Source organism: Amphiura filiformis, chromosome 5 (assembly GCF_039555335.1).
Source record: "Amphiura filiformis chromosome 5, Afil_fr2py, whole genome shotgun sequence".
NCBI lineage: Eukaryota > Metazoa > Echinodermata > Ophiuroidea > Amphilepidida > Amphiuridae > Amphiura > Amphiura filiformis.
This window is the reverse complement of record NC_092632.1, coordinates 18,190,175-18,212,827: the sequence shown is the minus strand read 5'-3', so window position 1 is coordinate 18,212,827 and position 22,653 is coordinate 18,190,175. Positions and strand designations below refer to the sequence as shown.

Below are 22,653 nucleotides of genomic sequence, written 5' to 3'. Positions count from 1 at the left end.
ACCTGAAATCTGGAGGGGCCCTTTTTATTTATTTTTTTAAAGTGATTTTTGAGGTTACTTTTCGCCACTGTATCTGTGCTAAATTGAACAGGTTTGTGTACAAAACTTATTTGCATGCAGCTCGACCGTTGTGTGGCCGATTGCGATGATTTAAAGTCAGGGTTCAATGTTGTTGAAAATCGAAATTTCAAGGGATTGTTATCATAATGTGATTGCTTTTTATCTTAATTTAGTCCCAGAATGTGTTGTTTACCGCACTGTCAGTGTCAGTGCAGTCACAGGAGCAGAAATGTGCTTAACAACAGGGGATTAAGACCTCAACCTGCAGACTGTATAAATAAAGAAACTTTTTTACTGACAAAACTAAACATGCAAATTGAAGACCAATTTCATGAATATACAGTACATGCCCCTAACCTAGTCTAAATCAATTCAATACAAGATCAAGAACGGCTTCTCTGATATGTGTCGGGTTCAACTAAAATAGATATAAAATAGAATGACGCATCTTGTTTGCCTTGAACTTAAAAGCAACCCTAGAGAAATGTACTATTTGTGGTAAAAACCTATCGGGAACGTTTCTATTTTTTCCATATATTTCTTAACATTCTACGGAACCCATATCTGTATAAACAAACCTAGCCGAATTCTAAATTACTTAGATTTACTTCATTTGCTCTATGTGTAACAGTCTAATCTATTTAATCAATTTAAATTCTATCAAAGGTTTCCAAAGCAGGAATTATTGGGTTTTATATGTGATGGGATAGGACTTAATGTTCATCGTCAAGAGGGTGATAGTTCTTTGAGAACTTTACAGCGTATATGTGACAAATGTCAACAATCATAGTCTCTGAAAGAGAGAGAAAAGGAAAAGGAGAGTGAGTACTCATTACGTGTCACTAGTTTACACAAAATTTAATGGAGACATGGTATCTTGAAAGTATCAACAAGATGATCAAATGCAAGCTCAAAACAGTTCAGTTTTCTTGTTTCTTTACTTTTCGTATCACGGTGAAGGTGACATCAGTTTTGTTATTCTCTGTGGTATAGGATTGCACACCTATAGTTGTGAAATTGATACTTTTGTGAAATTCAACTTTTAAATCTTAAAAGATTGAAAAGAGAATTTAAGAAGCTGCTTAAGGAATAAACTATTTTTGTATGAAAATTGTCTGCTTCCTCATTAAACATCCACACAATACAACCCACTCCCATACCCACCCACACATCACATACTCCTACAAGCCCCTACATAAAGTGATTATACATTACTTAAGTAAACCAAAGTCAACTAGCCGTCTGTGCAACCTGGGTCTTACAAGCTCAACACGTGCGTAAATAACCCAAGTATTCACTGGAACAAAGTAGACCCATTCCATGTCAACTCCAGGGATGTGCACCGCACCACCTCTTCAATTTTTTTCTTTTTCTGTGTGGTGGTAGATATTGATGAGAAAGTAAAATCCCGAAAATTTGAGCTTCATACTGTATTTTGTTTTCCCGTGGCATCAATTTGAAATTTAGGGGGGTCAGCATAAAAAATGTGTCGCAACGCGAAATACGACGTTTGGAGGTCCCTAAATGTATAAAGGGAACCCGTTACAACGTTGAAAAGTATGTATCCTGGGGTACTTATTTGTGTAGAATTCAAATCTGGCATCAGAAAACTTGTAACTCCTTTACTTGAAAAGATATAGGGCCCTCAAAATGCAACTTCGTCCATGCAGGACCAACTTTGGGGGGTCAGAACTCCAAAAGTAAAAATAATTTTATTGTCCATTTTTTGCCAGTCAGAGCCCTTTGGTAGGACATTACTCTTATCCAATATTGAGCCTATTAGAATACTTTTAGCTGAGATATTAGCCTTTATACACTTATGGACCTCCAAACGTCGTCTTGTAATGAAAACCATGCCCACACATACCTTTATTGCTTCATGTTGGTTTCATCTATAATTGTTGCTACCGGCATGAACGGAAGGCTAATGTTTTCACAAACAAACATGTATACAAGAGGACTATGATCTACTACATTAAGAGTACTATATACTATTATTGTGTCCGTATTGTTTAGCAATTCCAGTATAATATATCGAGACTAGAGGTGGTCAATAAGCTTCAATACATAACATAGTAAGGATGTTGCCCTAGTTTTATTAATATTTCTGGTCGTAAAGCAAATCATAAATTGTTTTGCATTTATATACTATACAAAACCACAGATCTGTGATAGAACCACGTACATTTAGCAAATTATTTATACGAACAGATATCCTTTGGCGAATTTGAGTCACTTCCTATTGCCCAAAGGAATTTCAGTTAAGAAAGAACCTGATTTGTAAGTAAAATGATTTGCTCGTGAATACCTGTAAATGGAAAAACAATAATCCTGGCTAGAAATGAGCTGCAGCTAATGTACCGTATTTAACTTACCGCACTAACCACATCCCACCTCCACACCCAAGTACCCACCCCCTCCTCAAAGACACATACCCAATTCGCACTTATTTTCTGGACGATATTTGAGTGGTTTCAGTTTATAGGGAAGCTTGCATAACCTCCTTCTTTGATTAGATGAATTGGCAACATAATTTTTTTTTTATCTTTTATTTTATTTGCTTCGTTGATTTCATCACATTATATATTTACATAACTCATTTGTTCTCACTTAACTAATTTCTGACTTTGCTAATTTCTACAATTTTTACTACATAAGCTTTCTGATTCTTAATTCAGAATGTAATAGACTGATCAAATCTGGATATTTCCCGTAACGATATTTACTAATTGACAGTTTACTAACACTTATTATTTTATTGATTGTAGTATTACATTTTCCTGCATGGTAGTAACCAAAGATAACATCTGCTTGTGTGGTTTTAATTTTAACATTGTAGTGTTGCAAAATTATTTTGTCCACTTCGCTCCATATCTTTTTATTTTTTTGCAACCAAAAAAAAAGTGTTCAATATAATCTACTTCGTTACAAATTTCACATACATTACTTTGTTCTTTTCCTATTTTGTTAAGAAAGACTTTTGTTGCATAAATATTACTGGTTATTTTCCAATTCAATGTCATTAGCCTAGGTTCTTTTGTTGCCAGAATATTTTTCCAAATTTTGCTCCAATTGAATTTCATATTTTTGAATTTATTTTCCCAAAAGGTTTGACATATTGGTTTAGTCGAAATCTTTGATAACATAGCTTTCCTATATAATTGTGTGGTGCAATTCATTAATGCAACAAAAGTTTTTCCATCATAAAAGTATATGTCCTTGTTAATAGCATTCTGCTGTTTATTTTTGCATGTCTTTAAAATTGTTTGTTTTAGAGCTAAATATTGTATACAAACACTGGCTGGCTGTGGAAACCTACTTTTGATTTCGTCTAGTGAATGAAAGACACCGTTTTGATCATACAAGTCTGAAATACATATTATACCTCTTTTAGCCCATTCCTTGTAATAAAATGTCTTACCTCTGCTAATTATACAAATATTGTTCCAAATAACTTCATCTCCCCAGTTTTGCACTTGGTTTTTGTCTTGAGTACTTTTTGTTGACAACCATACCTTGATTAGATTTCGGTAAAACATGGGCATCTCATTTATTATATATCTTACAACTGCATTGATATTTTCAAAATTACAGTTGCACTTAAAAATATGTACGCCTAACTGGGTTTTATTAATAATATATAAAGGAATATTTTTCCACGTGCTGATTTCTGACGATGCCAACTTTTTTATCCATAACAACTTCAATGAGTCCAGAAATATTTTAAAATTGAACATTTTTAGGCCACCTTTGTCGTACTCGTTTACTAGTGTTGTTCTTTTAACCTTTTCCGAACCTCCCCATACAAACTTAAAAAACATACTATTTACTTTATTTACAAAACATTGTGGTAAGTCTATTATTGAACCTATATATGAAAATTTTGATGCCATCAAATTTTTTACTATGAGTATTTTACCAACCATTGATAGGTTTCTCATTGTCCAAGCTCTTATGGACTTTTCTATTGAGACCATTTTCGGTTCCCAATTTGCAGACAACTCTTCAATATTAATTGATGGGTTAACTACTACTCCTAATAATTTGACACTGTTATTTGGTTCGAATTTCCAATTGATGTCACCGACCTTCTTTTTCAAACTTTTGCTTGCGCCAATCCAAACTGCGTCACTTTTGGTTTTATTAAGATGTAGACCTGAAATTTCTGTAAAACGGTCAAGGATTTCTATAACTCTATGTATTGACTTTTCATCCCTCACAAAGATTGTAGTGTCGTCGGCAAATTGAGTTATTTTAACTTCACCTTCCCCATAGTCTTTAAGGGGTAATTCAATACCCCGTATATCATTTGTTTGTCTTATCTTACTAGACATAATTTCTGACGCTATAAGAAATAATAAAGGAGATAAATTACAACCTTGTCTTAAACCTTCTTCTTGAAAGAAGAAATTTGACAAATGACCATTGTGTAATATACAACTTACAGTGTTCTTAAACATAGTGGTTATCCATTTTTCAATTGCATACCAAAATTTAATTTCTCAAGTGCAAATAAAATAAAATCTCTGTTTATCGTATCGAATGCTTTTCGAAAATCAATGCAAATCATAGCCCCTTTTACATTTTCCTTTTCTGTATATCTCAAAACATCTTCAACAAGGCGTATGTTTAAAGCTGCACCACGTTTTCTTAAAAAGCCATTTTGGTCTGTGTTAATTACGTTGGGTAAAACCTGATTTATTCTTGAGGCGAGCACTTTTGCTGCAATCTTGTAATCTATATTCAGTAATGTTATCGGTCTCCAATTATCCAATTTGTTTCTATTAAGTCCCTTCCCTTTGTGAATTAATATAATAATACCTCTTGGATGAGATGCTGCGAGTTCGCCAGCTTCATGTGCTTCATTAAACGAATTTACAATCAATTGTCCTACCACTCTCCAGTGACATTTAAAAATTCTGAAGTTAATCCATCAATCCGGGGCTCTTACAATTGGCCATTGTTTTAAGAGCCTTTTCACATTCATCATTAGTAAGTAAACTCTCACATGACTCTTTATCTTCCTCAGATAACTGTTCAGAGTTCATATTTTCAACGAAATTATCAAACATAAGTTTTGTCGTTTGCCCCCTTTTTTTGTACAATTCTTTGTAATAATCAACTTGCACTTTAATAATGTCTTCCTGATTACTTACATCATTTCCACCTGTATCAGTCAGATAAGTGATAGTTTTATTATTTACATTTCTTTTTTCAAGATTCATAAAATATTTTGTACATCTTTCCCCTTCTTCTGTCCATTTTGCTTTGCTTCTTATGATAAGTCCCTTCATGTGATGGTGATACAGTAATTCATATTCTAGTTTTACCTTGTCATATTCATGTACAAAACAATCATTATTTGGATCATCAGTTATCTTTTCAAATAACAGTTTCATTTTCTTCTCCAAATTTCTCATTTTAACTTCTTTATCTTTTTAACTACCTTTTGCAAAGTTAATAGAAAAAGTTCTTATTCTATTTTTGCAAAGATCCCACAATTGTCTGGCATTCAATATATTTTGACATTCCTGTGTAGTACCATTAACAAGTTTTTCTATACCCTCATTATATTCTTGGTCTTGCAGTAGGCTATTATTTAGCTTCCAGTAGCCAAGCCCTCTTTCTTGTTTTTGTAAAAGTAATTCCATTTCTACCGCCATATGGTCCGACCCAAAGCCCGGTATAATATCAATTTTTTCTGCATAGCTTTCAAAAGTACACGGTATCAACCAATAATCTAAAGTTGATTTAACCTTTGATGATTTTCTGCTCCATGTAAACCTTTTTTATTTCCGTTTTTTCTTCTCCATATATCGATGAGATTTAAAGTTTCAAAAATCTCTTTAATTTTGTTTACACACTCGGATTTATAATATGAGTTGCTTCCAGTACCTAACATATCAAGATCTGGGTCAAATACAGTATTAAAATCCCCGCCTAATACATTGTGCTCGTTTAGGCCCACTCCATGCTTCAAAATACTTTGCTTAAGAAACTCAAAGAACCTCTTTCTGTCTTGCAGCTCATTTGGAGCATATATATTCCATATATTAAGATTAACATTATCCATTTCAACTTTGACTCCGAGAAGTCTTCCCTCATTATCTGCAAAAAACTGATTTGCCTCAATATTACTTTGTGGATTTATGAGAGTAAGTACACCTTTACTTCTATTAGTTCCATAGTTACCAAATATTTGACCTTCCCACTCTTTTGACCATTCAGAAATGTCATTTGTATTACAGTATACTTCTTGTAATATGGCAATATCATATTTATTACGCTTTAACCAGTCAAAGACAATAGCACGCTTTTTCTTGTTCCGAAGTCCCGATACATTAAAGCTAATTAAGAAAAGACGCTCCATGATCATTGGTGGTTATTCGTCTCGCACATAATGTCTCCATTTGAAGATAGGACACATATACATAGTACAATTCATTTTTTTTTTTTTTTTTTTTTTTTTACATCAGTCTAACTGTTTTATGGAGGGTCCTCATATGGTGTTTCATCCGAGGATGCCGACTTCATGGATTCATACTCTGACATACTGGCATACGGCGATGCATGTTCTGTTACATTTGGTGACGCTTGGCGTCCTTTCTTCTTTTCTTTTTGATCTCTTGGTGAAGTTGATATTTTTCTCTTCTTCTTGTCTTTCTTCTTTTGGCTGCTTCTGCTTTCCGCGTGACTAGTATCTTGGGCGAGATTGGAGCCGGCTCCTTGCAAATGCGACCTAATGTCCGTTTGTTTTGTCAGCGTTTTGCTTTGTTTCTCAGTCTCAGGTACAGGGTCTCTCTGATCAGTTTTTTCTTCATTGCGATTTTGTCTAGGTTCAGATTGACTTTTCTGCGGTGATGCGGCTGATATTAACAAATCTTCTACTTTTTTTAGGATCTCTGGTGATGTGGGGCCTGATGCTGGTTGAATGCATTTGTCCAACAGTTCATGCAGGATTACAATCGATGGGTTTGGCGGCGGAGATTGAGGTGCCATATGTTGTGTCTTCTGATCAGGTGTTTGGTGAACTGCAACTGGATGGATTAAAGGTGCAGCTTGATCTACAACAGGACGGGCAGATGCAAGAGGTACTAGAGGCGCAGGAGCTTGGTCACAGTTGCTCTTGGTGTGCCCTCGCTCATTACATCTGAAACATGTCGGGCCAAGGTCCGCTGTTGGGCAGTTGTGCTTAGTATGTCCATTTTATTACAAAGAAAGCATTTTAGTTGCGGTTTGTCTGGACATTCTCTTGCTGGGTGGTTCAAATAACAGTGATGGCAATTTATAGGTGGCTGTCCGTTGTAGTAGACAACTACCTGCGCATCAATTAGTTTGTTCTGGTTTCTTGGGTCGGGGATTTGTATGTCCGAGTAACGTAACTTATGTTCATATATCTCCGACACCATACATACTCTATGACCTGTATATAGGTGTTTAAAGCGCTTTGTAATGTCGTTTTCTTCTCTTCTACTCCGATCCTCTTCCTTATGTCTAGATACCATGGTTTCACGCTTGGCCCATGTATCGACCCACTGCTCAACGTATTCGTCCGATATGGACTGTGGTAGTTCATGAATACTCAGTCTTATTCCTCTCTTTTTCGCATTCCGTGTATCAAACTGTAATCTTCTAGTGGACAGGTTTTGTCTTTTAACGTGATCACATCATTTGCCAATACACGAACCTTTGCCTGCAGAGTTGATACTGTGACAATCCATATACTGTAATCAGAATGGTATTGGGCTGATAATATATCGTTCGGTGTAATGGCGTCTTTATCATTTGTAACTGTATTCTCGTATATCGCCTGTGCCATCTCTATATTTGTTAGTCTGATATTGCGCGGTACTTTTACTCTGATCCACAGATCCGGATCTTTCAATCGCTTTACTGCTAGTTCCTCCTCATTTGTAATCGTGTTTTCTGCATTATCCAAGCTTACCGTTTCGTCCTTGTCCGCCATGACTACACACCGCGGTAGGTTTGAATGGTGATCAGTGAAGTGTGGATGTGCATATAGCATACAGTGAACACGACACGTACAGCTATGCACAAGCTACGCTGTTATAGCAAGTGCACGATGATTGTTTTAAAGTTGTTTAAGTTGTAATTTCTCTTCAATTTTGCGACAGTTTTTATCAGAATTTACCTCAAGTGGATCCTGGTGCTACAAGTAAAGGACAGATATATTGTAGTCCTTATATCTCAGCCAAATTTCTTGAAGAAAATTAGGTTTTACTCGCACACGATGTGAACCACGTCCGACGTTGATGACTGCATCAACAGAACACTTATTTTCTGGACGATATTTGAGTGGTTTCAGTTTATAGGGAAGCTTGCATAACCTCCTTCTTTGATTAGATGAATTGGCAACATAATAATATCGTTATGAATTCAGCAAAGTGACGAATCGAGAATTTTGGGCAAATTGAGTTTTTGTATGCTTATGATTTTGTTTCAGGTTATCTTTTATTTCCACCAAAAATTAATGGTAAATCTTACTCACCGACGTAGTTATTGCATTTTTTATTTAGGACCAATGGAATGGTACCAAGATTTTCAAACGCCGTTTACTCAGAACAGCAATTTTGCGTATTCGGCACTTTGCCGTGTTCATAACGATATCTACTCGACAACCAATTTGAAACAACTTATATCATATACGAGTGGATATTCATACGAAGTGGTAGATAAAATGAATAAAGAGTTTAAATTTGACACTACACTATTTTTCCTTCGCAAGGAACGTCTCACTCTTCTATGCTGGTACATGCGCTTATTACGAGGCTATTCTGTTTGTCTTTCGGGACCACACACGGACCAATATCTCCTCTTTGACTCTCACCACCCCTTAGTCCTCAATAAACTAGGTGTCCTCAAAATGCTGTTCAATCGTGCGGACATTATTTCATCGAATGAGGACTCTAAAACGAACACAAGCATTTGAAATCTGCACTTGCTGCTTGTGGATATCAAAAGTGGACCTTTGAGAAAGCAAAATTTGCTACACTAGTTTAACAGGATGCGACACACACCGACATCGCCTGGCTAATAAATACTTTGTCAGCAGAGATACTAAAACTAATACCCGGGATCGATACACTTGAATGTACTATGCACGAGTTTGATATGAGACGAAAATCTTTGGATACCGGGGTAGAAAATGATGAATATCTCCCGTAAATGATTTCGTATGAAGAAACCAGATATGGTTCCTTGCACTTGAATATATATTTTGAACAGATATGATAGTCGTTAGCTTGCGTCTTGAGAAAGAAGCTTGCGTCTTGAGTCAAAAACTGACAATAATTCTGATTTATATGTGCCAAATTATATAGCGCAGTGTATAGGCCAATCGTGGAGGTAGTCTAAAAGCATAATATGACCTCTGGTGTACCATGCTCGACTCACACACAGCGAGGTCAGTCACCGGCCTAATCGGGGCTATTGTCAGTAGCCTTAGTCAGATGTCCTTCGGCCCATTATGCGACTCATAACTATTAAACAGGTCGATTACAAAATGAGCATGCGTGGCGGTGGATTCAACCTACCATGGCGATTTCTGCCATTAAGATATCGGGGCGATGACACTGTGCGACACATGTTGACATATCAGAAGACTGCCTTCAAGGCCTTCACTGAGGCAATACCTGAAGAACTCACAGCACTGAGTCAACTTGGTGATGCAGAAATGCCTTCTCAAAGTGTTGTTTCAGGCTGTGAGAGGTTTTTGTGCAGGCTCATGGGCACAAAAATGACTTACAGGCCAACACAGCTGAAAAACTGAGATGGAAACGCTTTGCAGAGCCAATCAGGGGGGATTGATAAAATCCCTCCAACTTCTGGTGCGTGGCATCAACACATTCTGCGGGCGCATATGCAAGCATTGGACTCAAGACCTTGTTGTAAATCCAAATATTCCAGACCCGTTCAAGCTAGGATGGTCGAGTGATGCAGATAACATTCCAGTACCTATCCTGTCAGACATTGCAATAGCTCCCGAGTCTGTTGTCGAGCTTGTCGACCTAACGTTAGTCAAGCAGTCCTAAGCCAGTCAGGCAGCTGCTTGTATTATTTGCTTGACTAGCTTGCTGCAAGCCACGTTACTGGTAAAAAAAAAAGAAACTGTGACACGATCTGGTCCATGGGGGCCAAAGGCGGCAAATTTGAAACTGAGATAAAGGTAAAAGTATGGTGTAAAAAAACAATAAAATACATAAGAAAATAGACATCAAAAAACTGAGTATGCCAGACCTTTGGTGTTTTCAGTAAATGATAGAGTACTGTATGTATAATGTAATAATTACAGTAACTCAATTTTCAAAAATGCCTCCTTTGGCCCCCATGGACCAGATCGTGTCTTAAATGAGCTCCTGGTCCCAATGCTGTCTCCTGGTCCTCTTACCTGGTTATCACGATTACAACAAATTTATGACCACTTACCTTCTTTGGGAATTGAACTCGGACCTGGAGATTACAAACCCTCTACACTCCCCACTAGACCACGGAGGCTCTTTACAATCGCAATGTCTCTATTATCTTCGCGCTTACTTTAAATCAATACAAATAACTGCAACTTGGGGTATTTTTCTTTCAAAACACTGCTGTATTGTCAATATTGAACAAAATTGGACAAAATGGGGTATCAAAATGCGCGCAAATAAATCATCCTTCTTTTTATGTTGAAATATTGTGAAAACAATTATTAGTTCTGAATCTATAGGCGTATATATAACAGCTGAGTTACTTTTTGTGCAGACTTTATAACAAGACAACTACGTATAATGGGGCAGTCATTTCAAAGCAATTTCCTATGTGTCGAACATGCATGTTCAAAGCGGTTGTGCAATTTAGTATTGCGAAATGAAAGTTACGAAAGTCATTGGCTTGACCAACCTAAAGCTAGTCAAGCCGGTTTGTATCTTCAAGTTGGTCAAGTCATCGATATTGTAAGCTAGTCATGCACCGTATTACACGTTAGTCAAGCAGACTTGACTAGCTTATCAAAATTGCAAGCTATAGTCCAGCAGGCTTGACTGAACTACGGGCTTGACTAACGTTAGGTTGGTCAGGCGGCCTGGACTAACCTGCTTGACTAGATTTCAGTTAGTCAAGCAACTGCCTGACTAGTTTAAGTTTTCAGTGCATCGTTTTGAAATTTATGTCGTTTTTAAAACTTGACATTTTATGGCCGCTATAGCGTTGGGTGTCGAGAGTGGGGAATATATGTCTTTTTTAAGTGTACATGATTATTTTTTGTCCTTTTTTTAATTGTCATTGTCAAGTTGTTATTTTCATACGATGGAGTGTATATTATGTTTTATAAAAAGTTCGATAAAAGTACACATGTACACAGGTGTGTACAATGTCATTAAATTACAATATCTGTGAAATGTTTATCATAATTTGTTTTAATACCTAGCTGCAGCTCGATAAAGTACACAGCTGGTTTACTGATATCAAGTTAACCAAAGGGTATTATGCTTAAAAAACTTTACAGGTCGATAAAAGTAAAATGCACACATGTATATACAGCGTCATAAAATTACAATCTATGTAAAATGTTTATCAGATAAAGTACACAGCTGGTTTACTGATATGCTTAAAAATGTTAATTATAATACAAAAACACGCACAAACTCTGCATAGTTGCTTAAAATGCACACCGAAGCCTACAATTTCTTGAAATATCATACATTCACGTAAATTCTGATTTGTTGTGTTTATCATTTGGGCTTTAGAAGTATGTTAAAAGTCTTTAACCAGGCTTATAAGCTTTTAGGCTTATATACTTAACTGTGAAAGCTTTACAAGTATAAAACATATTGAAGTTTATACATGTGTTTAAAGTGCACCCCTAAAATGCTAACAAAATACTCAAACATAATACCTTATTACCAATGCGCCTAAAGGCCTTCCCTGACAAAGTTGGCCATCTGATTTGCTCCCATGAATTTACTTTAACAAATTGCTCGTGGATCGAGCGAGCCATTGTGAGTAACGCGATTCTGATCAGTGCGTGTACGCGGTTGCGTCGCCAGCGTATAGACAAATCGCCCTTCTACACGTATGATACGCCCATCGAGCGCGATTCGAATCTGCCGTTGCAATATTTAACTTTAGACGAGACAGACAATAATATGGTAATAATCAAGCTAAATTTCGCGCCTTAAGGGAGGTGGAATGGGCGTGGTCCAAGGCCCCTCAAAAAATTTTCCAAAATTTTTTTTTGCCATATTTTGTTTAAGAAAATCATAAGCTATCAGGTCAGCCAGATAAAGTTAAAAATTTCCTTTTCAAAATGCGAATTTGAGGGGAATTTCATCTCTTTCAATTTAAAACGATTTTATGGCAATGTTGACTTGCTATACATGCCGTAACCAGTTTGGTTTACGACTGGTGGGAGACTAATCAACGAATCAGCTGATCAGCTGGATAGGTATATGTACACACATGCGAAGAAGAATTCCAGTCATCTTATTCTTTCTAGTGAATAATTCATCCACTAATATTACTTTTACTGATATCCTGGCTGGCATGCCTGGAGAAAGAAAGAGGCTTCGTTAGCAGCTATCACCTATAAGTAAGTACTTCAGTCTAAAAATATGTGTGACGTGTGTTTAGTAACTTAGCCCGGGTAACAACTACCCTGTGTAAAGATAGTCACTTGTGCTGAGGCTGAAATTGGTCACTTATCGCTCACTGTTCAAAATGTGACATCTACACCAATTACAGTCCCCGAAACTGTCTACTTTTTAGCCGACCTCAATTCCGAAACATTTAGTGATAGTTAAAAATGCGATCCCCAACCCTTTGGTTACCTTTGGACGAATTTTTCGAAATCTCCGCGGAGTCTCCGTGTCTGAAATTCCCCGGTACAAACATCGAAAATGTCGCAATTATCAGTTCTCGGTGATGATACTATATCCGCATCGCTGTTTTCATACATGAATATGCATATCTCTGACCCCTGTAAGGTCAAAAACGTGGCGTTGATTTCAACCAATCCGATCCACCGTTTAATAAGCATCAATTAACTATGCTAGCGCAGTGTGGATTCCTAGTAGTCAGGCAGACATTGATAAAATTGAAAATCTACAGCTTCAAATGGCGCGCCATATTCTAAAAGCACCACGGAATACACCGCGAGCAGCGCTTTACGGTGATTTGGGATGGGTCCCAATTTCCACTATGCAGAATTCGTTTAGGGCAAAATACTTTGCACGTGTTATTGAAATGGAGCATCATCGTTGGCCTAAATTGCTTCTAAACACGATGATTAGTTTAGACATTGAGCCCTCTAAATTGCGATACAAATTTTTAAATTGTGTTCAGAATATTTTAAGCAAATGCGACTTAAATGACGTCATTGATCGCGCAAAAGTGGGAATAGCTTCTAGTAATCCACAATGGGCTAAATCAATTAAAGGTACTATCTATAACATCTTTAATAATGAATGGAAAGATGATGTTAAATCTAAATCTTCTCTCATCGATTATTTGACAATCAAGAACGCTCCATGTATGGAAACTTATCTCTTAGATGAAATTGATTTTCATGGTGCTTGTCTCAAATTCAAGATTCGCTCAAATACACTTCCTTTAGAACGTAAAATTAGCAGATGGACTCCAGATAACGACGGTATATGTAAGCTTTGTAACATTGGTGTTGAAGATGTAAAGCATTTTCTTTTTACTTGTTATGCACTTAACAATATTAGAGTTGATGAATACTGTAAACTAGAGAATGAATTAATTTAAATGGCCTTGATATATGGGAATTGTTTATTTCTGGCAATCTAGATGTAAAATTTAATCTTGCTCTTGGAAGTACAGCGACCACTTTCTGTAATATAACTAATGCTGATGATATATATGAAATTTTTTTTTTTTTCTGTAAATCTTTCGCAAAGAGAGCGTGGAAAGCAAGATCAGAATTGAAGACTACTGACAACTAATAATTGTATGTGCTAAATTCTGCGTTGCTTGTTTAATATAATCTATATTGTATATAATATTTTTATTGCCGTAAACCCACTTCAAGTCAACTTGGGTTCAGGTAGTTGTGTGTTTTCCTCATTCATTTGTCATTCAATATGTATTTCTTTTGCTGTACAACAAGTTTTGCTTTTTTAAGTCACCTTTGTATAATATTTGTGTAATTTGCTTTGTTTCCTTTAATATCTTGTTTATGAACGCACCGCCGGATTGGCGTGTGCCACTGTTACAAAAGTGTATGTTCTAATAAATAAATAAATAAATAAAATAAATAAATACTGACGTCATATCTGAGGTGACCAGGAGGCAGGAGCTACCATTTTGGTAAACTGAACTCGACTCGTGCGTTCTTTTGGTTCACATAAATCGAACAAAATTTTCAATAACGGGTAATAGTATGATTTCAATTTTTTATTAATGAAGTTACTTGTAGTTTTGAGGAATGACAAAGTTGTTTTTGGAAACTTAGATGTTTGTTTCAACTGATGATGTAGGATCGCAAGGTGAGTGAATTCGTGAAGAGATTTGCTTGTTTGAGTGATAGTAGGATACGGGATGTAGGCTAGTCCTCTGTGTTTGACCGGCTCCGACGTCTCAATTCACAACGTCTCAATTCGTACCTGCTTACCAGACAGCAATACTGCGTATTGCTGTATGGAACCAGATATAGGGTAACAACATGGGTAAGCTTAAACATGATAACTTTATATTTAGCATTCTCTCGGTCGGGGCTGTTCCCGGGGCTGTTCCCGGGCATGCCGGGGACTGTTCTATCTATTGCACTATACCTACTTCTGACGTAGGGGCTGTGCAATAATTATTTCAAAATAAATGCCCTATAAAAATTCCTGGCAGTAAAATGGGGGGGTGGCAAGAAATTTTATCGAGCCGAAAGGGGTGGGGCAAGCAATTTTTGGCGAGCCGAGGGGGGGGGGAGCAAGTGATTTTTGGCAAACATGGGTGCCTTGCTCGAGAAGAGATAGCCAAGAATTTGTTCACCGATAGCTTCACATTCTAGAGACCATTGCATTCAAAATCTAGTCGGATTCGCTGGAGCATGACACGTACCGTGTAAAGCAATGGAAGTTCAGAAGTAAAATAGTAAATTACACAGCTGATCACGACAGGCGATCGCATCAAAAATTTTGCTAAAATTAAATTTTAGCAAAATTTTGACTGTTCAAAATAGGCAAATCTTGCTCAAAAGATACCGTACTGTAGTAACTCATCAAAATAACTTTCATCCAAATTTCAACATTTAAACAGAATAAATATAACAAAAGATTGCACCGCTGTCCCACCAAAAAACATTTTAGCAATGCACTCTAGTATCGAATGCGTAACTATCGTATGCAAAAAAAATTGAAATTCAAGCTAGAGTTATCAAGTAAGGGCGCCTTTAAAATAAAACACTCTAAAATGGCTTTATAAAGGAAAACAGTTACGGAAACACTTTGCCAATTTCCTGCTCGCCATGCTCACAACAAGTAGTATCATGTAGATTAGGCTTCCTCAAATATGTTGAAGTGCCACATGAAATAAAAGAAAACAGCAAAGTGCCACTCAATGGCTGCTTTAGCACCTGGGGTGGGGGAGTCAGAGGGGTGTACGTGTCCCCCCTGTGAAGCTATCGATTTTTAAAAATTTGAGGTGCAAATGACGCCATTTGGTGCAATATTTTGTACTATTTTAGCCGTTGGTAGAGGACATAAAAAAGGGCAGAATGGCAGTCAGGAAGGGCATAGTTTACCTGTATAAAATGTCAATGAAGTCATTTGTGTCAATAAAATACATCATCGATAATTCGATATATACATCATGCATTATCTATAGTATATTCCTTTGCTAAATCGTAAATAAAAAATTGAAATGTAGAATATTGGAGATATTCCTGCTGGATGAAGTTTGATCAAGGCATTTGATTTGATTTTGATTTGATCCATTCTGAGGGATAAATCACAAATAGTACCACAAATAGTCTTGGAAGCTACAATCAAGGAATTTAATAGTTGTACACCTTGACAATATGTTGGAACTCTTCATTGCCGCTCTGAGAGTTAAGTGAAATTAGTATAACTATGTTTGATGAGAAGTACATACCTTCTCCTTTCCTCATCCCTCCCCCATTCCCCCTCAATCAATGTTGGGGAGACTGGAGAGCCCAATGGAAAAAGTGCTTTCATCAACATTGAACTGGGGGAGAGGGGTGGCGATTTACATTTAGTATGCCCGAGTGTACCAACATTAATTTCTTTGATTGCAGGGCTTAGGCAGCCAGCAAATGTTACACACCCAAATTTGTACACGTCCAGTTTTTGCCCACATGGCCTATACTTTGTACACAAATGTTTAAATTTACACACCCAGTTTGTTCAATTTACACACCCAAACCTTCAAATCTTGCCTAAGACCCTGCGAAGTGATCCATGGATGTTCTTTAATATTTAATAAAATTATTTTTTACGTGCAAATGCCCCCTGCCCCCGAGTAGTGCCACCACTGTTTAGAACTGAGGTATACTTTTATTTAGACATTTGATGAATTTAGTTGTACAGCTGTCTTTCAAAAGTTTCTTTAAGGGTGGTTATTAGGAGAAGGGAACTAATTATGGTGAATACAGTACCTGTAGGCTACTTGTGTGACGTTGACAGCTAAATAAATTTGAGCCAATTTTTTAACTTTCATTCAATCTCCATGAACTTTGCCAGTAAGTGTTATAATTATACTGAACTGTTTTACTACTTCCAGATGGTGGAGCTTACTCCAGGCATGGCAGTGTTTGTGTTTCCAAGTACACTGGATATGGAGAAGACATTTGCAAAACTATGTAGAAGATTGATGGATGATTTTACAGTGGGGCAGAACAGGATTAGATGTGATCAAACAAGACCATGAATGACACACACCAGCCATCGTTGGTAAGAACAGCTACTCCCGTAAATATGTTTCTTTTTATGTTGCCTGGTGTAGCTAGTGGGTTGTGCGCCAAGGGCAAGGATACAAAATGGATGTGCCCCAAAGCTGTGAAAGTACCAACTTGTCAAAATTATCACTTGGTCATTTTGTGAAATGCAGTTACACAAATCTAGAAACAAAATCAGTGGCTCCAGAATAGGGTACATCTCGTGCCCCTCATCACCTCATGTCACACAAATTTCTTGTCCCCATTGCAAATTTAACATTATTCCAAAGTCGTTATGGGGGTCAATAGCCATACCATATGCATAAGGCAGCTATTTTATTCATGCATTGTGTACATTACAAATGACTGCTGCCTTATGCATTTTGTTCATGTAGTTAGTAACTTAGTACTAACTACTATCAATGAATAAAAGATGATCAAAATAACAGTCTTACTCAAAAAAAATAACAAGGCCAAGTTTATGTAAACAAAATTGCGGCTGCCATTTGCTGTCTTTACTGTGTAATTGTGAATACATAACTTTACTGTTTTCGTGCCAACTTTGACCTGTTAGGCTGATACTACTACAGAAGAGTGATCGCACACTTGCACATTTATAGACCTTGCTCAATTTGAATAGACAGCAGTCACAGCACCCAATATGTTAAAAGAATGGAGGCTGAGGTTCTTCAAATCTTCAGATGGGAGTTCTCAGCAGAGGTGGTTTATATCGTGAAGTTGTGGATTGCATTGCAGTAGGTAGTGGTGAGCAATCTCAGAAGTTTAAAATTCTAGAGCATTGTAGATGCTAGGCCAGATGAAAGACAAAGTATGAAGCAGAATGACGTAAATGATCATGACACATATATATGCCTTATGCACATATCAAATCCCCGGCCCCGGGGCACCCGGGGATGGCCGGGTCGTGGGCCGTGGAGTTTGGGTTTAAAAGTTCAAGTCCCGGTAAACACCTGGCCAGTCCCGGACCCACCCGGCACAACTCTCAGCCACTCCCGGCCCCGGGAGAATATCGATGCAAACCGATGCAAACCCCGGGTATTCCTCGGCCCAAGTTCCCGCCCTGAGCATCGGATATAGGCCTGGATCTACATATGGTTTTAATATCGCGGGCTCAAAATTCGTATTCAGGTATGTCTTCACTAAATGGACTGCCGAGCTCTGGACATGCTGGGAGGATTCAAACGCTTCAAATATAGGCCAACATGTGTGTTCCATTACAAATGCGTCAGTTACTCACCTTGTTGCGGAACATCTAAAAACGATAACGAAATTAGGCTACCTAGATTCTCGTCACTAGTGCAGAGCAGCGTAATTCTCAGATATAGGCCTACTGTTTCCACTTTCGGACTAACGTCTATTAATTATGTCTAATGACCCTTTTTCGGACGAGCACACCGTCGAAGGAATTTTACGTTACATATATCAATGTCGGACCCCAGTCACCCGACTTTCCCACTTAGTCATTTCGTGTATTTTTCATGCTTTACAGTGGCAGGGGAACGGGACAAGAGGGGGATCCCTGTGTGCCATCAAGTGCTATATTTAATATGCATGCTTGTTTTAAATATATTACGAGGCATGAATGGTGGGTCGGAAAATGCCGGGAATAAACCAGGAATATCGTATTGATAGAGGGCCTAGATGTAGGTCTATATGATTAAAACATCAAAGATATGAAAGAAACAGATCACTGCATTTACATCTGTCCACGATTATACGGGAGTGGCGAATGTTCGATCTTTGCATGAACATTTTAAGCACATAATATTATAGGCCTATATATGATTTTTTTATGTCAATCCAAAATGCAACTTCAATAATTATAATGAGGCTATTCTGTAAAGGCCCATACCCCATCCAAATAGGCCTACCTAGTATCTTGTTTAAAATCAAATGACCATCTATCAAATTTTTGGCGCACTAGTTATTAATATTTTGTTTGCTCACGAGGTTGTCATTTTGGGTAATATTGAAAACATCCTTTCAACGATTTGTGATTAACGATATTGTTGACGCTCCAACATGACAATATAATATAGTTTTGATCTGTATATTAACACCTATAATTATTTTTTTAAAGAAGAAAAATACAGCTGGAGAGTTTATATAGAACATGTACACTACCTATAGTATCTAGTCTTCTATTAAGTATTATGGCCATGTAGCAGTCGATCGTAGATGTCACAAAAGTATCATGGATTATTTTATTATAACGGTCAGTTTTGTTTTTGAGTGTAGGCCTAATAATTTAACTCTCGGCGGGTGGTTAAAACATAAATAAGCGTATAGCAGGCTCTCGTTTGAACGTGCATGTCAAGAAGCCAGTGTGGTCTGGTTAAACATGTTAACTTTAGAGCCCGCTAAATAGCAGATACATGAACTACTATGTCAAAATTTGGAAACAACAGCCAAGATTTTGTTTTTGGAATGGATTTATATGAACAGTAACATTAATGTGGCGACTCAGTGGATTATTAATATACATCTACGGCTCAAGCTGCCAAGCGATAGGATTCCCTGACCCATAAATGTGGACATCCTTGCTAGCAAACCACGGCCCATTTTACTGGTTGGAAAACCCCGGGTAAGTTACGACATAATCCCGGCCCGGCCGGGTCAAGTCCCGCCCAATTTCCCGGGGGTTTTGGCCGACGTCAAGTCTTATACCAGTCCCGCCAACACCGGCTCCCCGGGATACATTTTGAGTCAAATCCCGGGTCACATGATGTCAAGTCCCGGACCATCCCCGGGTCCCCAGGGGCCGGGGTTGCATTTGATATGTGCATTATTGGAACTGGATTTGGGAAACCCTCATCAGTGTCTACAGAAATGACTCCATCTGCAGCCCTTGCTGATCTAGCTGTGCAATGTGCATAATCCTTGGATCACACTTCATATTCCAGAGATAAACAATATGGTCCTGATTTCCTTTCCCCAGAATGTTGAGACTCTGAAGCATACATGTACCAAAGCATCACTCAATGACATTAATGCCCTCAATGAGCGTTGAGCATGGAGTAAAACCCAGCTCTGATTTCCTCAAAAGTGCCAATCGAAGATATCCAATCTCAAGATTTGAAGAACCTCAGCCCTCTGGCTAGCCCTCTAAGTTTCCTCCCTCATGACCAGCACTTGAATCCTATCACAACTTTTGGGCTTGGCAAGTCCATGATCAGGGATGTAGCTACAGTGGGCGGTGGTGAGCTGTAGAGTCCACCAATCGGTTTTGGAGTTTATCACTCGGCTCCAATTTTAGCATTGGAGCCCACCACTCAGAGTCCAAAATGACACCATTTTATTGAATTAGTTAAGAATTTGGTCTATTTTGGCAAACAATTTCCACCTGGGAACCAAGGAGAACAATGCCAGTGCATTGATTGGTCACCCCAGGTTAAATAAGAAATAAATAAATAAATAAATAAATAAATAAATAAATATGCAAGATTTTCATCAAATGCCACCCAGCACTAAAAATATCCTAGCTACAACCCTGTCCATGATATGACCATCACAGACTGTGGCTGCTTATAATCTAGTCTCCACAGCAGCCAGTTTGGTTCCGCTCCCTCCACACAAACAGTCTGCCAATGGCCACTTATAACGCCGCTTCTGATTGGCTACACGATATAGCCAGAGAGCTGTGCATACGGGAACTTGATTGACCTCAGTCTAGCTGGCGAGATGGCGGGTCAAACTTGCTCATGAATAATAAAGTAGCCGTGTAGCCGATCGACCAATTGAAAGCTTTGTTTGACGTCAAGCTGGATGACGTCGGCAGAAAACCGTTAGCGAATCAAAAAGGACCAGTTCGTGACCATTGGCAGACTGTTTGTGTGGAGGGAGCGTAACCAAACTGGCTGCGGAGGAGACTACTTATAATCATGTGTATTAAGTTGAACAATCAAACTCGGGTTGAGCCTGCGAGCTTGTATGGCAAGACAAGGCCGTTTGGCGGTTTGTAGACTGAGCCCAAGTTCAATTTTTCAGCATACGCACGGTCATTAATAGCTGTAATCTGTGGCCCTCACTGACTTCACGAGCCCAAAAATAGTTCAAGCAGGGAGGAAATCTTAGAAGGCCTTGAACAAGGCTACCCTCGAGCTCATCAGGCCTGTGTGTGTTGTCTCATCAAATTGAGCAAGGTCTAGATGCAAGTGTGTGATCTCAAGTCTGTAGTAATATTATCTGCCTAACAGGTCAAAGTTAGCACAAATAGGAAAGTTATGAATATTTTAGCAATTTCACAATTACACAGTAAAGACAGCACAAGGCAGCCATTTGTGTTTACATAAACTTGGTCTTTGTAGATAGCTCCCTTATGTTTAATTTTGAGACAAGTATGCTTTTTTAACATCTTTATTCATTAGTCCTAACTGCATGAACTAAAATGCATAAGGCAGCAATAATTTCTAACATTAACATTAGGGTATGGTCATTGACCAACAATTTCAGCATCACGGAGGCCCCCTATTATGATTTTGGAATAATTTTAAATTTGGTATGCAGTAATATATTGACCAATGGCATGTTTTGAGACTAGGGACAAGAAATTTGCTTGACATGAGATGCACCTTACTCCAGAACCAGGGAAAGGTTGGGACTGGTGGTGGCACCCAGCATTCGAAATTAGACGAAATATGGCCGGTCAGCCGGCCATTGGCCTGTAACTTTTTGGCCTGGCCGGTAACTTTTCTGACTGGCATCTAGTTGGCTGGCCGGTAACTTTTTGAGGCATATTTCGAACACTGGTGGCACCCCCAATATACGCCACAGTATCATTGTGATGAAAATGAGATTTTAATATGAAAATTTTGTACACAAATCAATTTTGAGTTAAGATGTTATGTCCCTGAGCCCTTGATTTCTTGTTGACAATTAATTGAAGATACTATATACAACGATTTGGTACATTGTAATAGTGTTTTAGGAATGAGAACATTTCAACAGAGGTATGTCAATAATAATCATATTTTTTTCTATCCACAGCATACACACTTACTTCACAACTTGATGTGGATACTGTTACAGAAGCCAAGTGAGCATCTTAAAAATAAGGAATACATTTACCATGTTTACAGGGGTTGCTATCCCACAATAAGAAGATCCAGAAGACATTAATGTGGGCATCATTGTGAATCTTGGAACTCAGTACCCTCCTCAAGCCACGTCAAGCTTCACTATTTTCTTCTTCTTCTTGGATACCGCTTTACGATGATTAAGTTTAGACTTATCAAAATGAACTTCTGGGTGAAGCTTGAACTAATAAAAGCATTCGTATGATTAAGGTTAAACTTGGCTTTTCGCTTTCAGGCATTATTATCGTGAACCGATGCATGGTGACAAATTGAACGCATAAATGGTGAGACAATGAAAATCCTTTTGGATGCATGGTGAAGCTTGGCCCAACAGAACACTTTATATAGTGAAAGTTGACTTCAAATTTGTGAGCAAAAAGTAAGCTGATCGAGGTGAAGCTTGACCTCCAATATCAGTTAAGGTGAACAAGGATGAATGCTTCAGGTTGGCTCAAAAGTGCTGAATGACCTTTGCATAAAAGACAATTTTTTGTGCATTTAGGGGGCTGTCATTTTCTTCAGAATGGGGTCATGAATATACTAGGGGTCATACAAATTGTATACCAAAAATAGTGAGGGTCATAATTTTTACAC

At 37.9% G+C, this 22,653-nt stretch overlaps 1 long non-coding RNA gene across 1 annotated transcript; it reads left to right on the top strand.

The window, feature by feature from the left end:
* The first annotated feature begins 12,439 nt into the window (after positions 1 to 12,439).
* LOC140152748 (uncharacterized) lies at positions 12,440 to 22,275 on the top strand. Its single transcript, XR_011859043.1, has 3 exons — positions 12,440 to 12,646; positions 16,810 to 16,979; positions 21,971 to 22,275. It is a non-coding gene; the product is annotated as an uncharacterized lncRNA (long non-coding RNA).
* Positions 22,276 to 22,653: the final 378 nt, after the last annotated feature.